Raw genomic sequence first — 17,454 nt, 5'->3', positions numbered from 1 at the left:
CTTGAGGGATTTTTGCTACATTTTTGTGGTTTTCTGTCCTGGCCTACTTTGTATTTGAGTCCTTTTTATGTCCAGTGTGTTTCAGCATTTTACTGAACTGCTTGCTTTAGTGTTTATTTCCTTGTTTTAAAAAACAAATTTATCCTGCTCTCCTTCCTCAAATGTCTTGAACCTCCATTTAATTTTCCTTTTTCTATCCTGCATCTACAGATGATGTACTGCATGGGATCTCTTTTGGGGGGAAAAGGCAAAACACATTTATTGGTAATACACATATAGCAATCAACACTCATATGCATTTGATCTTTCTCTCACTTGCATGTCCACGCACATGCTCTCCTGTCTTGTTGATGTTACCAATAGTTGCTCCCCCTAACTGCACTGGCCCAGGGGAGTTAGATGGGGTACGGATGGAGCTGGGCCTCTGCCAATCTGAATCAGTGCTCCAGTACTGAACAGACAAAACCCAGGGTCCCTGTGCAAGATGCCTGCTCTTTATAGTGTCCTGTCTCTCATACATGTTGACACCAGTTAGCCATCTCATGCATATGCATAGTCTGGAAGAGCCATTTTATGAATATGCATGTAGACATTGTGGCATCTTCTGTGATGCTTCCAAAAGCAGGCACTTGCTGGTGACTCCCAAGGCGTCCATATGTCCAGCCTTCTTTCAATGGTTTCACTTCATAGGTTCCATTGTTCTTCTTCTCCTTGGTCTTGGATCTAGCTTCTATCCCTTCTCCAGCCTTTGCTATACCTGGAGGTGCTTGTCTTCCAAGCCTTATCTATTCGCACCTCATTCACTCAACAGGGCAACTAATTAAGCAATCTGAAAATAAGGGTACAAAGAGGTTTTTCTTTACTTCACCTAGTTCTAGGAACTATTGTACAAAATACAAAATTTCACTGTAAAAACACTCAATACAAAGTTTCTACATTCTATAGGAAAAGATACAAAATTCCCATGTGAACAAACAATACAAAGTTTCTATGTTCTAAATGAAAAGGATACTAAATTTCTATGTAACAGAGCCTAATACAATGATATAAAATGACTTGATACAATATTTGAAAACTCCAATAAGAAAACAGTTAAAACAAAGATGTATCTACACAGAGCTATACTAACAGTTTGTGGTAGTTGGCTTCCTCACAAATGCCCGATTTCTCTTTTGTTGGCATGTTGCAGTGAAAGATATAATTGTCATGGTGTACAGTTCTTTGAAATGTCTTTAGCCTTCTTGATCTTCAGGTCCAATTTCAACTGAGCTTCTCTAAATTGTTCTACCATTTTATCCTGGAAGTCCTCATTAGTATTGGAGTGTGCCAGGAATACAAGTCCCCTCTCCAGTCCTCTGTCACATCAGGTGTGGTTTCTTCTTTCCCTGTCCTTCTAGCTGTGTTCAGACTGGGTCAGGTTGACGGATAGCTCAAAGGGCATATTTAGGGCTTGGTTCAGATCTAGATAGCTCTCTTTCTAGGAGGGGAAGTTCTGGAGCACCATTAGGGCTGTGCCACTCAAGGAAGGGACCTTGAAGAGCTGAAGCTAGATCTGAAAGAACCAACTGTGGACAGGGTATTGCTATACTAGTGTTATCTGCAGGAGTAAGAATGACTTAAACTTCTTATAGGTACTTACTGTATCACACCCCTCTGTAAGAATAGTAACAGAGAGGAAACCGTGCTAGTCTATACGCTATCAAAACAAAAGGCAGTCAAGTAGCACTTTAAAGACTAGCAAAATTGTTTATTAGGTGAGCTTTTGTGGGACAGACCCACTTCTTCAGACCATAGCCAGACCAGAACAGACTCAATATTTCAGACACAGAGAACCAAAAACAGTAAGCAAGGAGGACAAATCGGAAAAAGATAATCAAGGTGAGCAAATCAGAGGATGGAGGAGTGCGGGGGGAAGGTCAAGAACTAGATTGAGCCAAGTATGCAGACAAGCCCCACAGTGACTCAGAAAGTTCCCATCACGATTTAAACCATGTGTAAATGTGCCGAATTTGAATATAAAAGCCAGCTCGGCTGCTTCCGTTTCCAGAACGGTGCGATGATGATGATTCTTCAGTAACACACATACCTTTAGGTCATTGACAGAATGCCCCATTCCATTAAAATGTTGACTAACTGGTTTGTGGATCTGGAGTGTTTTTGATGTCTGTTTTGTGCCCATTAACCCTTTGTCTAAGGGAGTTAGAAGTCTGTCCAATATACAAAGCATGTGGGCATTGTTGGCATGTGGCATATATGAAGTTAGTGGAGGAGCATGAGAGAGTGCCAGTGATTCCCTCTGTAAGAGTGATGGGTGGGGGAGGCACTCAGGGCAGGGGTATGATGGCTTGAATCACAGGGGTCTCCTTGGGGTTGTCAGCCGTTGTGCTGATCAAGCCACTGATGCCTGCCTTCCTGCCCGCTGTACAGAAATGCAATATGGTTGGCTTGACTGGATGATTATTAGAAAACTTTGTGTCATAGCGGCATCATTCTCTTTTGCAGTTAGGCATCTATCCTTGTACTTAGTTTTGAGAATATGGCATGAAAATGAAGACAGAAAAGGGGAGAAGAAATGATTGCCGCCATCATTTCCTGGACGCTGGAAATAGCAGATGCAAACTTATTGGCATACTTTTCAGATCCAGTTTAAATTCATTATGCTGAATAGTAGAGGCAACAGTTGGGCCTGCTCGATAAAGGTGTTTTAAGACATGAATACCTATGTGAATTACTTGGAGGTGTAAGACAGAGCTTGGATTGTGATCTGAGAAAATGTGTTTATATTATAAAAGGCATTTTTGTACTTCTGCTTGCTACTGAGAACAGTGTGAATATTTTTTAATTGCATGACAATAGTGTAGTTAGTGTCAGATGTACCTGCACTGATTGAGAGAGACAGTTGTTAGTAGTGCTCTGTTTGTCATGGAGGTCACGGAACTCACAGATTCTGTGGCTAACTCAGCAGCTAATGTGACAGGCTCCATGGCTACCCAAGGAGCTAGCTCCAGTGCCAGCTCTTCATGGTGTGGCTGTCCCCAGGACACCTGGGCAGCTGCTGAGTGCACTCCATAACCAGCTGCTTGGACAATCCCAGGGTAGCTGATCCCAAGTATTCCTGATCAGTGGTCCTGGTGGTGATTGAAACAGCTACTATTTGGAGGCTCCCTGATGGTGGCTGCTAGGTGCCAGAGCTGTCCCTGGTCCCACCACCAGTAGCAGCCTCCCAGGGGTTGTCCTGGAACAGTGACACCCCTTGTCTCCCAAATCCAAGAGTTAGTCGTGGGCATTTTTAGTAAAAGTCATGGACAGGTCAAGGGCTGTGAATTATTTCCCATAACCTGTCCCTGATTTTTACTAAAAATGACCACAACTAACTCATAGTCTAAAGTTGTTAGCTTTGCTAGGTAAGTGTGAGATCTGTGGACTACTTTAATGGAATTGTAGGACTGGAAGGGAACTTGAGAACTCATTTAGTCCACTTCCCTGCATTCAGTGCAGGGCTGAGCATTATCCAAACCATCTCTGGCAGGTGGTTTTCTAATCTGCTCTTAAAAATCTCTGGTGGATATTCACCAACCTCTGGAACAAGGAATAAACACTGAGTTGGCACAATTTGCAAATAATATGAAACTATTCAAAATAGTTGAGTCTTGAGCAGATTGTGAAGAGCTACAGATCAGCTTAAATAGCAGCGGCGTGAACAGAATGCTGGAAATCAAGGAAATGATACACAAGACAGAAAATATATTGCCTCTATATAAACTCATGGTACACCCACATCTTGAATACTACATGCAGATGTCATCAACCCATCTCCAAAAAGATATTAAAATTGGAAAAGGTTCAACCTTCCCTCATAAGTAACTTTTTTTTTCTAGCCATTTTAATTGTTTTTGAGCTACTCTGAAGTTCCTTAAATTTGTCTGCATCTTTCCCGAAATGTGGCCATTAGAACTGGACAATAATAGTCCATCTCAAGTCTCTTCAACAAAGTGCAAAGCAGAATTATTTGTCTTGCTTACATGCTTATAATGCATTCTATAAACTTGTTTGCTTTTTTGCAAGAGATCCACACTGACCCCAGATCCCTTTCCATAGTACTCACTCCCAGGCCATTATTTCCCCTTGTATAGTTGTGCATCTGATTGCTCCTTCCTAAATGGAGTATTTTGCCTTTGTCTGATTTAATTTCATCTTGTTTACTTCAGACCTTTTCTCTAGTTTTCTACATCATTTTGTATTTTAAATCTTCTCTTCCAAAGCACTTGCATCTTTCTCAGCCGCATATCATCTGCATACTTGATCAGTATACCATCTGTGCCCTTATCTAAATACTTAAACATTTGAACAGACCCAGAACTAATCCCAGATACACCTTTCCAATGTGACTGCGAATCATTGATAACCATTCGTTGGGAATGTGTTTTGATCCAGTTATGTATCTGCCTTGTAGTAGCTCCACCTAGGTTGTAGTTTGTTTAAGAAGACGGTATAAGAAACCTTACTATTAGAGATGCAGCATATCCATTACATCTCCCTACATCCAAGGCTGGTCACCCTGCCAAAGTAAGCTAGTGGGTTGGTTTGACTCAGTTTGTTCTTGACATGACTGTGCTGTTACTTAACATTTTATTACTTTCTAGGTGTTCAATTATTTCCTCCATTGTCTTTCCAAGTACTGATGATAAGCTGACTGAGCTGTAAAGTCCTCCTGTTTTCTTTGCTTTCCTTTGTTTCCATGACATCTTGAAGATCATCATGCTTGGCTTAAATATCTCCTCAGTGAGGTCCTTAAGTTTTCTAGGATGTATTTCATCAGGCATGGTGACTAGAAGTCCTCTACATTGGGTTTGTTTTTTTTTTTCTTGCTCTTTCTCTATTTTAGTGCCTCTGATCCTACTTCACTTTTACTGGTATTTTCTAAGCTAGAGACCTCCAGTTGTCACTGACCTTTTTGGTGAACATCAAAACAAAAAGTTGTTTATCACTTCTGACATTTCCATCTTTTCTGTTTGTGGGTCCGTCCCCCACATTCTGAGAGGCCCACCATGACATTAGTCTTCCTCTTCCTTCTAATGTGTTTGCAGAATGCTTTCTTGCTGTCATTTTGTATCCAGCTAATTTTATTTTTTGTGCCTTAGGTTTTGTAATTTCATCCCTACACATTTTTTTGTTTATATTCATCTTTTGTAATCTGAACATATTCACAGGATGCAGATGGTGTCAGTGGAGTGTCCCCTCACTAGCAGTACTTGTATCAATGCAAATGGTAGTATGCTGTGCATAGCAACCAGCATGATGGAGTTTTGGTTAGGGCTTGCAATGCCTTATGGCAGTGTTTCCCAAAGTGGGGTACGTGTACCACTGGTGGTACTTAAAAAGATTTCAAGGGATACGCAGCAGAAAATAAATTACTACAAACAAGGAGATAAGCACTGGGAGAGGGGCTACGGAGATTAAGGACGAAGCCCCAAAGGGGGCACGCAAATATTTTAAGTTTGGAAAACGCAACCGTGTAGGATCAAGACATTGTCACAGGGCATGTTGGGAATATTTGTTTGACCTCATGATGAAGTTTGCTCCTTCCTTCCCTATCTTGATGTCAAGGAGATCCTGCCTTTTTATGTCTTCTCTGCTGAGATCTGTATCACTGTGGAAGCAAGTGGAAGGGACAGGAGATGCTGAAAGAGTTCCATTTTGCTATGTAGTTCCATACACAGATGAAAATGGAAAGAGATCAATTGGATGGTACATGCTAGTGAAGCAATTGCAAAACCTGGTATCCCATTACATTTTCTACATCTGAAATTTTGATTTCACTAGGTAGGGAATCTTTGACTGTAAATACCTTAAACCGAGAAGACATCAGAAGATCTTGTTTCATGTCTACAGAATTTTATTAGCTTTACATAGGGTCAAGGGGAGTTGCCATTGCCTGATCCTACACTCTTGAAATCAGTGGAAGCTTAACTATTGGCTTTAATGCTGTCAGGATTAAATCCTACAGTTTTATTCCTTAGATCATTACTTATGCACATAGTGAAAGACAGTCTCTACCCACAAAGGCTTTATAATCTAACTAGAAAATGGGTGGGATGGAAACAGTTCCTCTTTGTGCTTCTCACTTAAATCATATAGCAGATCAGTGGTAGAGTCAGGAAAAGAATACAGGTCTCCTGACCAGTACAGTGTGCTGTTTACTAGATCGCTATGGCTGTGTCTACACTACAAAAATAACTTCGAAGTAATTAATTTTGAAGTAGAGCATCTACACACACTCTACTTTGCAGTTAAACTTCGAAGTATGATACCACTCCATTCCCAGGAGTGCAGTGTAAGGTCTTCGAAATTGGGCTCCCTGCTTCAAAGTTAACTTCGAATTAAGGAACAATGGTGTGTAGTATCAGAGGGGTAGCTGTTAGTCTGGATCTGTAACAGCAACGACGGGTCCTGTGACACCTTATAGACTAACAGAAAAGTTCTGAGCATCAGCTTTCGTGAGCACAGACTCGCTTCATGAGATGCTGGTCTTGGAAATCTGCAGGGCCAGGTATAAATAAGCCAGAGCAAGGGTGGGGATAGTGTGTAGAGTCTCTGCTGGCTACTTCAATGTAATGCCTAACTTCCAAGATAGTTCCTAGTGTAGCCACGCCCTGTGTTGCTTCCCCTGATGTTAAACTGGGCCTTGTGAAACATAGGCTGTTCATAAGAGCACTCCTCTGTCTCATGGTTTTTAGGTTAGCGTTTTAAAGCTGTCTTACCATTTTTCTCTACCTATTGCAGCTGATGAAGCAGATGAGCTTGACACATTAACAAAAATGATTCTTTAAAGAGCCATCCACTGAGGTATCGTGTATCTAGCTAGTGGAATAGTTAGGCCACTTAAGAGGCTTGCAGAGATCAGAGTCACAATTTAATGAATGAACATGAAGTGTTCTCCTGATGGGGAGACAGAGATTGGCTACATTTCCTCATTAAAAGCATCTCCTTGAAAGGCTTTAATGAGACTGACAGCCAGGCTTGGGGCAGCAACTGGCTAATCATCATTCAATCAGCAAGGACAAATTTGCTTCTTTATTGGATGGTGTGATAGTAGACATACCCAAGAGCACAATACAGAAAAATTCTGCAGTCCCGGTCAGAATGCTGTCCTCATTTTCTGTGTGCACATGCATGGGTGGATATGTTGTCTTCCCCACCTAATAACATTATGCATTCCACCCCTAAAACTTTCCATATGTTGTCTAACAGTGTGGCCCAAAGGACAGGGTAGAAAACAGGAAGGTGGTAGAGTTTTGAGTCCTAGTGCCACATCACCTCTTGTGACCTTCAGGGACCCCATGTGTTTTACCTGTATTTCAGATGCAAATGATTTTACTTATCTTTTTGTAAAACATTTTGAAATAAGGAGATGAGCAGCCTTACAAAAAAAGGCTCAGAAGAAAGATTTAGGGATCATAGCAAACAAGTACCATAACATGAGCTGCCAGGGCTAACCTATGGCAAATAGTTAATGAACTTCTTCACTATATAAATAGGGGAATAATGAGTATAGGGCTAGTGAAGTGACATTGCCCTGTATATGGAATTGGTGAGAGCACTGTTGAAATATTGCATCCAAGTCTGGTATCCACATTTTAATACGATGTTGAAAAATTTGGAGAGGGTACAGAAAAGTGCTACACAAATGATTTTAAGGCCTGGAGAAGATGCCTTAGAGTGAGAATTTAAAGAACTCAATGGCTATGTCTACATTAGCCCCAAACTTCGAAATGGTCACGCAAATGGCCATTTTGAAGTTTACTAATGAAGCGCTGAATACACATATTCAGCGCTTCATTAGCATGGGGGCGGCCGCGGCACTTCCGAAAAGGAGTCCCGTCAGGATGAGCAGCGCCGATTTGGAAGGACCCCAGCTACTTCAAAGTCCCCCTTATTCCTATGAGCAGATGGGAATAAGGGGACTTCGAAGTAGCTGGGGTCCTTTCGAAAAGGAGTCCTGTCAGGATGAGCAGCGCGGCGGCGAGCCGCATCAATTTCGAAGCGCCGTGGCTGCCCCCATGGTAATGAAGCGCTGAATATGCATTTCAGTGCTTCATTAGTAAACTTCGAAATGGCCATTTGCGTGGCCATTTTGAAGTTTGGGGCTAGTGTAGACACGGCCAATCTGTTTATCTTATCAGAAAGAAGATTGAGGGGCGAGGTGTGTGTTTGTGCAGGAGTAACTTCCTGCACAGCAAATACTTGGAGCTAAAAGGCCACGTCTACACTACACAAATAATTTCAAAGTTGCTTGCTTCCAAGTACAGACTTTGAAGTTGAGTGTCTACACGCATGCTACTTCAGAGTTAAACTTCACGGTAGGGCACTGCTCCATTCCCAGGATTTCGAAGTGTGTAGACTCTTTTCAGGCTACTTTGAAGTAGTGCCTAACTTTGAAGTTAGTTCCTAGTGTAGATGCCCCCGAAGACTCTTAAATCTTGCTGAAGTGTGCATAACAAGAAACAATGTCTGGAAGCTAAAATTAGGCTCAAATTAGGAATAAGGTGCACTGGGAGGTTAACTAGTGGAACAAGCTACCAAAGGAGATGGTGACTTTCTATGTTTTGGGCTCTTTGGATTAAGACTGAATGCCTTTCTGGATGATATCTTGCTCAAACCCAAGTTATCCAGCTCAATACATAGAATTTCAACTCGTGGATTGTTATACATTAAGTCAAACAAGATGATTAAAAGTCCATTTTGGCTTGAAAGTGAGGTCTGAAAACAACATAATTTTTTTATATAAGACCACTGTCATGGAAACCTCTCTTGTGGTTCAGGATGACGGCTGGGTGGACATGTACCACAACAAGAGATGGGAAAGGAAGCTGTAATTAAAGACATTAGTAAATGCCCTGGTTTTCTGAAAAGTGTCAGTGGATCTCTGATGTCCAAGTAAATAGGACTTTATCAGAATCCTATATTTTTCTGCATGTGTTTTTGGAGCTGGAAAAAGGAGTAGCACATTACTATTGGTTAATAGTATCTTACAGGGTGGTAGAATCTGCTATGAGGATAATCAGTCTACACGGTTTTTCTGAACTAGAGTTGCTATATTGGCACATCTGTACCTGAGTAGATGTCTAGTGTAGAAGTATTGCATTTCTGAAAAAAGTGGTTAGTCTCATTTCAAACAAATGTAGGTTGCACTGGTTCTAAGTTCCACCAATGCAGTGCATCTATATTAGGGGGATTACACAGTGTTATAGCTATAATGACAAAGCAGTAAAGTAGCAGTTTAAAGACTAACAAAATAATTTATTAGGTGAGCTTTCGTGGGACAGACCCACTTCTTCAGACCATAGCCATAGTCTGGTCTGGTATGGCTATGGTCTGAAGAAGTGGGTCTGTCCCACGAAAGCTCACCTAATAAATTATTTTGTTAATCTTTAAACTGCTACTTTACTGCTTTTTTGTTTTGGTAGTGTATAGACCAGCGGGGCTTTCTCTCTGTTACTAATAGCTATAAAGGAGTGAGCTACAGAAGTGCAGATGAGTCTGTACTTAGCTTTTTGTAAGCCAGTGTTAATACAGAGACATTTGCAGTATCTCTCTCTTCCTCTCTTTAGCTAGCTAGCTGGTATTTTATTGTCTTATCGGTATAGAGAAATTCTGCAGTGCCCCACTGACTGAGGGGAAGAAGACCTGTAATGATGCTGACAACAGCTTAAATAGGTGATGGGCAGACAATTCCCATTATTCACGTGTAAAATAGCTGGTTGGATTTCTAGAAAGCTAGCAATGTACTTTAACCCTTTCATTGGTAATGGGTTTTAAAGAAGTCTTGGTAGCAGTCAAGAGCAGTCACAAAGGGAATGGTAATCTTTGGCATTGTTACTTTACACCATTGCACCAGTTTAACTAAAAGCGGATTTAAACAGCTACAAATTCCTGTCTGGCCACTCTGACGGAAAACTAAACTAAAGTAAGCTTAAGCTGTAAAGATGACAGTGCTGGGTGTTTCTGGGTTTGGGTTCTGCAGCCCATATCAGTAAGGGATTGTCACCTCTTCCCCTGTAGTAAGCGTGCCAGACAATGCTTTGCTGCTGTAGCTCGTAGTATGGGACACTCACAGCTAGCATTCAAGTTGTATCTCGCATATCTGTGCTCCGGACAGTGCTGGTTTAGCAGCTCTAACTCCAGCAGCTTGTCTATGGTCAGACAGGCCCCACTATGTCTTTGACCAGCCTTTGTTACCACCAGCAGGGTGCCTGCAACATAATCCTAATCTTTAGTTTTTCCCCCAGACTGGGGACTGTGGAAGTTCCTAGCTCTCTCCTTGACAGCTTACAGAAATAAGGTTTTTTCTTTTTTAAACACTTGCTGTTTGGTCACTCCTTGCTTGTTTCATTTGATAGGTACGGAACTGCCTTACCTCCTGTTTTGGGGGACAGCCTATTTATTTTTGCTCATAGACTAGAAGCGTATCACTATATCTTCATAATTCCTCATATGGGGTTAATATCATTGTGCAATGCTTATAATCACTGTTGTAAGCTTCCTTTCAGCATCAGGAGCGGCGTCAAACAAGGATGCATCCTTGCTCCAACACTGTTCGGGATCTTCTTCGCACTCCTCCTTAAACATGCCTTTGGATCTTCAACAGAGGGCATCTTTTTGCCAGGAAACTGTTTAATCTTGCAAGGCTGAAAGCTAAATCTAAGATGCGGGAAGTCCTCATGAGAGAGATGCTGTTCGCAGATGTCGCTGCTGTCGTGTCACACACAGAAGACCAGCTTCAGAAGCTGCTGGATCAGTTCTCCAAAGCATGCAAGGACTTTGGGCTCTCCATCAGCCTAAAGAAGACAAATGTACTTGCTCAGGATGTTGCTGTTTCTCCATCAATCAGCATTGACAGCTATACGTTAGAGGTCCTCCACGAGTTCGTTTACCTCGGGTCCACCATCACTGACACCCTGTCCTTGGAGACTGAGCTAAACAGGAGGATCGGTAAAGCAGCCACAACTCTGTCCAGACCTACAGTGAGAGAGTGTGGAATAACAAGCTGTACACTCACACCAAAATGCGAGTCTACAGAGCCTGCATCCTCAGCACCCTCCTGTATGGCAGCGAGACTTGGACCCTGTACGCCCACCAGGAAAAGAGGCTGAACGTCTTCCACTTGCGCTGCCTCAGGCGCATCCTTGGAATATCGTGGAAGGACAGAGTGTCCAACACTACTGTCCTTGAGCAAGCTGGAATCCCAATGATGCACACCCTCCTCAGGCAGCGGCGGCTCTGCTGGCTTAGCCACGTCCACAGGATGAATGATGAAAGGATCCCGAAAGACATCCTGTATGGTGAGCTAGCCTCTGTCAAAAGACCTCCTGGACGCCCCCAGCTGCGCTACAAAGATGTTTGCAAGAGAGACCTTGGGGAAGTAGACATCAAGCCAGACAGCTGGGAGGAGCTGGCAGATGATCGCAGCAGATGGAGGCAGGAGCTATACAAAGGCCTTCAGAAGGGTGAGTTGAGGATCAGACAGCTAGCAAAGGAGAAGCGAGCCCACAGAAAGCACAGCAAGGACCTGCCAGACACCCATGACATATGCAACAGATGCAGCAAGGACTGTCACTCTCATGTGAGTCTTCAGTCACAGCTGATGCTGGAAATGAGGATCCCAAAGGGAACTACAAAGGGCGTGTTCCATAGTCTACGTAGACTGAAGGATGTTACTACTAAGCTTCCTTCAGACTTGATGTACTTTTATTATACACATTATTGTAATTAGGTTGATTCAATTACTTTAAGTTCAGACCCCCTGTTTTTGTATTCCACATGAAGTTTCTCTGCCCTGTTATTGGCTTGGTACCTTTACTTACATATTGTTACCCGTGCGTGCTGTCAACTGTCTCTGATTTCTTGCTTCATTGCCATTTGCTGAGTTTGGAACTCCAGCAGCTCTTTTTTTCCTCCTCCGACTAGTTAGTTTTTTGAAGTTAGTTGTTAGCATTTTTCAACCAAGTTATCTAGCTCCTTTGCCATCTCATTTTTATTTATTTTTTTTCCTTTCTTCAAAGTTTTCTTTGTCAGCCAGTGCTAGTTGGCACCCAGGCATTCCCTGTTTACCCTTCATTGGATTCTCATCCTCTCTGAAAAAGTTTCTTTGCAATACAAGAAAAAGCAGGAGATATAAGAATTCCAGGCTCACCAGGGTTTAAAAGGTTCATAACCTGCAGACTCTCAGATACTCTCTATGCATATGTTGTCTGGGAAAGTCGCTCATGCACTGCAAAGTGCCCACATTGCAAAAAGCTTTCCACCATATCACTGAAAGGAAGAGACCTACAACTAAAGGTAATTCTAATGGAAAAAAATCACTGAGCTCAGCCTCAGACCCTGCGACCAGGGCTTCTCCCACAGAGATGTCCCCAGCAACAGCATCAGAGCAGAGGACATCCAAAATTGAGCAGCTGACAGAACATAAGCTGCAGTCTTCATCTTCAAGAGAGTGGTCGAAAAAGAAGCCTCCTTCTGACTGGAAATCAGTACTGGTACTATCAGCCGTGGCCTCTGAGGCACTGGGACCATCGAAGGCACACATGTCCTAGAGGAGAAGACAACTGCTAATCCTCTCCCTGCAGCAGGTACTCAGCTGAAGAAACATGCCCCATCCTTGGCACCAAAGGCACCAAAACCTCCACTACAGACACTGCTCACAGTGTGGTTCCCTCATCTCATCTGCAGTGAACACCATGTTGAGGCTGATTTCGCCATCTATGGTACGCACCCTGATATTGGTGTTTGGTACCACCACTCATGCAGACCTGGCTGCCACCTCTGTACTGGGAACACCACTATTTGATACTGATGCTACTTCTAGCAGGTTGATAACTACCTTCATTTTGATGCTTGACAGCTCTGCACTACACTTCTTATCTGAGCAGGAGATGGAACTCACTCCTCAGATGCTTCTTGCCCAAACAACCACCACAAAAGTGGCAGCTGTTTCCATGGATGCCCCCCAATGGCCATGCTTACCACATGCCCTTTTTGGGACCAATTGGCATAATTTAGGGAACAAGTCCAACCTGTCTGGAAGCCCAAAACCCTGGGGCCTAGCAACCTTCCTGCTGGGTACATTCCCAGTATGAGGAGCAAGAGGATGAAGATATAGACTACCCTCAGGAACAGGACACTAGGCTACCACCACGAACTTCTTCATTCTCACCGGAGGAAACGTGAATAGTCCCTCCTCTCACGGTGGAGGCTGACTTCAGATCCTTTCAGGACGAGTTCAAAGATTAGCAAGCTCACTGGAGATATCTCTGGTAGAGGTGCCAGAGCCCCAACACAAGCTCACAAACATCCTCCAGACCTCATCAGTGAACAAGATAGCTCTAGCCATTAATGAGGCTGTCCTGGATCCAGCCAAAATAATATGGGAGACACTTGCCACCATACCCCCTATGTCAGAGAGGGAGGACAAGAAGTACTATCTCCTGGTGAAAGGTACGGAATTCTTATTTACTTCACACCCAATTTGCTTGTCATGGATGCAGTATGCCATAGAGGTAAACAGACCCAGTTCAAGGAGTGGAAAAGACAGTATTTATCTGGGAGACAGGCATACTCTTCGGTCACCCCACAGTTCAGAATAGCAAACTGTTCTTCTTTCCTCTCGAAGTACACATTCAATGGGTTTGAGGATTTAACATATTTTAGTGATAAATTGCCCGAGGACACAAGGGAGCAGTTCTAGGCTACTCTCGTGGAGGTTTCTCCACGCCCCCTTAGACTCTCTAGAGACACAGCAATGGGATCCCTCGACATGGCAGTCGAAATGTGTTGAGCCTTCTGGTTACACCTCTCAGAATTCCGTAAGGAGATACAGAACAAGGTACAGGACTTCCCATTTAAGGGTGAGATGCTATTTGGGGTCACAACAGATGGCTCTTTCCACACACTTAAATTCCTGTGCCAGCTTAAAAACACAAGGCATGTAAATACCACAACTCAGGAAGAGGTGAAAGATTTTACAACCAAAAATTCAGATCCTCTCCCTACCCTTAGGCTGAGGCCCCATGACCAAAGGAAGAGCAGCCCTTGTCTGTGGCAGGGGGGTTGCTCCAGCTCAGCCAGGGTGGAGCAGCCCATCCAGCACCATCCTCTGCCCTGACTGCTGCTGACAGGGACTGCTCAGGCCGAGCTGAAGCACTCTCACCTGCATTGACTCCCCAGGGGTGAAGCAAGCCCCTGCCTGTGATGTGTTAACCATTTACATCAGTAGAGCTTTCTGAATTTTTTTGAGCCCAGTTACACTTCTGGCATTGCCAACATCCCCTGGCAGTGCCTACTGTAGAATGACACTTATTCTGTTTTTAAACATGCTGCCAATTTTATTTGGTGATTCCAAATTGTGTTATGTGAAGGGGAAAATAACACTTCAGTTTCATCACACCATTCTGCCTCTCCCGCTCCCCACCCCATTTCATTATATCTTCTCTACAATGAACAATCCCAGTTTTTTGAATTTCTCCTTATATGGAAGCTATTCTGTATATTAATTTTTTGTTGCCCTTCTCTGTAACTTTTCATAGTCGCTTTTTTAAGATGGAGAGGTGAGGACTGCACACTGCATTCAAGGATTGGGCAGACCATGAATTTATGTAGTCTCACTGTTGCATTGTATCTTCCTCTGCCCTAATCTTAATGTTAGCTTTTTTTGATTGCCATGACACATTGAGTAGATAGATGTTTTCAGAGAGCTATCCACAATGATTCAATGTTTGAGTGGTAACAGCTAATTTTGACTTTGTTATTTTGTAAATACAGATGAGGTATAGACTCCATGCTATTTTGTAAGCACTTCTCAGCGTTGAATTTGATTTTTCATTTGTTTGCAGTTTAGTGATAATTCCTTTCCTCAATAATTTTATAAATATATTGATCATCACAGATACCAGTATAGATCCTTGGGGACCTGCTATCTACCTCTGTCTATTGTGTAAACTGGCCTCTTTCTACCTACCTCTTGTTTCCTGTCTAAGTTACTGATCTGTGAGAATCTTGCTGCTTTATCCCCTAACTCTGGGGTCTGCAACTGAAATAATGAGCCATTTTTTTCAAATTCAGCAACAAAATCAATACTTCAAGAGCATAATCCATATGAATATGAGACAGGCCTTAATAAATAATGTCAAGCTGTACTTTTTGTCACCCTTAGTTCAAGAACAGCACATACAATGATTTGGACCAGTTAGAATGTTATTACTCCCATCTCCAGGTTTTACCTGTTTCGCCCCGAAACCTCTCCCTACCCCCAAGCTCCAGGTTTAACCCCCCTCAGCCCCAAACCTGCCCCCTACATCCTCAAGTTTTACTTGCCTCAGCCAACAAGCTCCATGCACTGCTGCTCCCCCCGCCTCCACCTCCTCAGCACAGCTGTGCAGCTCTGGCAGAGCAGGTTCGGCCGCCCCTCCCCCAAGCTTTCCTGAAGGCTGACTTCTCCCATGTGGAGCATGCAGGCTCCCCCCCACCAGAGCTGACTGCTCTGCATCTCCAGTGTTCCACTTTGACCAAAAAAAACCATTCTGTTTTAACTGCGGGCATTGTTTAAGCAGCAGCAACCTCCAGAGCCCCAAGTGGAGTTAGTGGTGGCAGCACTCAGAGCCACAGGCTGCCAACCTCGCCCTAATTGCTCTCCTTGCTCCAGAGCCATTGGTGAGGGACATTGTCAGTTATTCTCAGAAGGTCCAAGTTCTGTCTATAAACTTTATCACCCTTGCCCCAATTTTTTTCTAACTCCCTCAGAGCGCTCTAATAGATATGAGGCATAACTTTCCTTTTACTAAAGCAAAGTTGATTCTTCTTCAGAGTGTCTTGTTCATCTTTGTGTCTGATAATTCTGTTCTTTACTGTAATTTCAACCAACTTGTTTGGTGGTGAAGTTAGGCATACTGGTGCATAATTTCCTCTGGTGCCTTTTAAAAAAAAAAAAAAAAAAAAAAGGTGTTAGATTAGCTATCCTACAGTCCTGCGGTATAGAGACTTGATTTAACTGATAAGTTTTATATACTGCTTTCAGCTCTTGTACAGTTAACTCTTTTATATCCGGCAGTCCTGGGACTGGTAGTTTGCCAGATACTCAAATATTCTTGATAATAGAGAGGTATACCAGCAGTGCATAAAACTAAAGAAAAACAAGATTAGATATTAAGAAGCAAAAATGTATGCAGAGTACACTTTATTTACTAACAGTAATATTGTACACTGTAAACTTATGCTGTATGTATTTGTATTTACTGTCCCTATACTGTACTTACGGAAAACATAACTAAAATTTACATAGGGTTAAAATTCTGGTTATTTGAGCATTCTGAATAATAGGATGCCAAATATGAAAGAGTTTGCTGTATTTTGTATTTGAGGAGCTTCAGAACTCTTAGGTGAATGCCACCTGGTTCAGGGGACTTACTACTTTTAATTTACCAGTTTGTTCCAAAACCATCTCTGTTGAGAAGTTCTTTTGGAACAGGCCTAAGCTAAACCAAAATAAGTCATTTTACCAAAAAAAAAAGTCCACAAAGAGGCTTTTTTGCACCAAGTTAACTAAACCAATGCAAGTTGTACTGAGATGTGGCTTTGAGGTTCTCAGACTACTTATAATTCCTGGCTGGTTTGTAGTGTTCCCGTAGTGCTCTGTCATCCTTAATAATGAGGGAAGATGAGGAGGAGGATTAAATTGGAAACCCACCACTCTATGTAGCACGTGGAGCCCCATCTCTGTGGGAGACACTTTTTTCATTCCTTGACAGGTTTTGTTCCAATTCATATATTGGGACATAACATTATGCATCAAAGGTTACAGAATACCCATGACTGCAGAATATTATTCCTTGTCCAGTCACGTGTCGTCCAGCCTTCCTGGGAGACTGCTGCCAACATGTCTCGCTAGTTTTAACCTGCAGTACACTTCAGCATTCAATCAGCACAAATGCTGATGGCTATGGCAGAATGCTCATATCTCATTTGGAAAAATATGACCTAGAAGTGTTGTGGAATTCCAGGGGTTGTGTGTGTAATATATGTGGTGTGATGGGCTCTTAAGGAAGCTGCAGCCTTCTGGGTTTGGCTTAATGCTAACTGTGGTGGAACTAAGTTAAGCTAATGAGGATAGGTCCATCAATGGCTATTAAGTAGGATGGGCAGGGACAGAATCCCCAGCCTCTGTTTGCCAGAAGCTGGGAATGGGCAACAGGTAACGGATTATTGTATTACCTGTTCTGTTTGCTTCTTCTGAAGCACATGGCATTGGCCACTGCTGGGCTAGAGCATGATTTCCCAAATTGGGGGGCATGCCCATGTCCCTGGGGGGCATGAAGAAATTCTGGGGGGAGGTGCAAGGCAACTCAGCCCCCCCCCCCCAGTTATTGCCCCCCACTTGAACTAAAAGCTGGTCGTTGTGTCTGT

General features: G+C 42.9%; 1 protein-coding gene across 4 annotated transcripts in view; it reads left to right on the top strand.

The window, feature by feature from the left end:
• Positions 1–17,454, top strand: part of PTPRA (protein tyrosine phosphatase receptor type A) — a 206,152-nt gene that overhangs the window by 51,009 nt on the left and 137,689 nt on the right. The window contains exon 1 of one of the 4 annotated variants that reach the window (XM_074992239.1): positions 13,411–13,494. The exons of the other annotated variants lie outside the window; for them this stretch is intronic. The gene's annotated coding sequence lies outside the window, so the exon portion shown is untranslated. Of the gene's footprint in view, positions 1–13,410; positions 13,495–17,454 lie in introns of those variants that run through there. 4 annotated transcript variants of the gene reach the window in all.

This window comes from Carettochelys insculpta, chromosome 4, assembly GCF_033958435.1.
Source record: "Carettochelys insculpta isolate YL-2023 chromosome 4, ASM3395843v1, whole genome shotgun sequence".
Taxonomy (NCBI): Eukaryota; Metazoa; Chordata; order Testudines; family Carettochelyidae; genus Carettochelys; species Carettochelys insculpta.
Note: the sequence above shows the minus strand (reverse complement) of the source record. Positions and strands in the feature narration are given on the sequence as shown.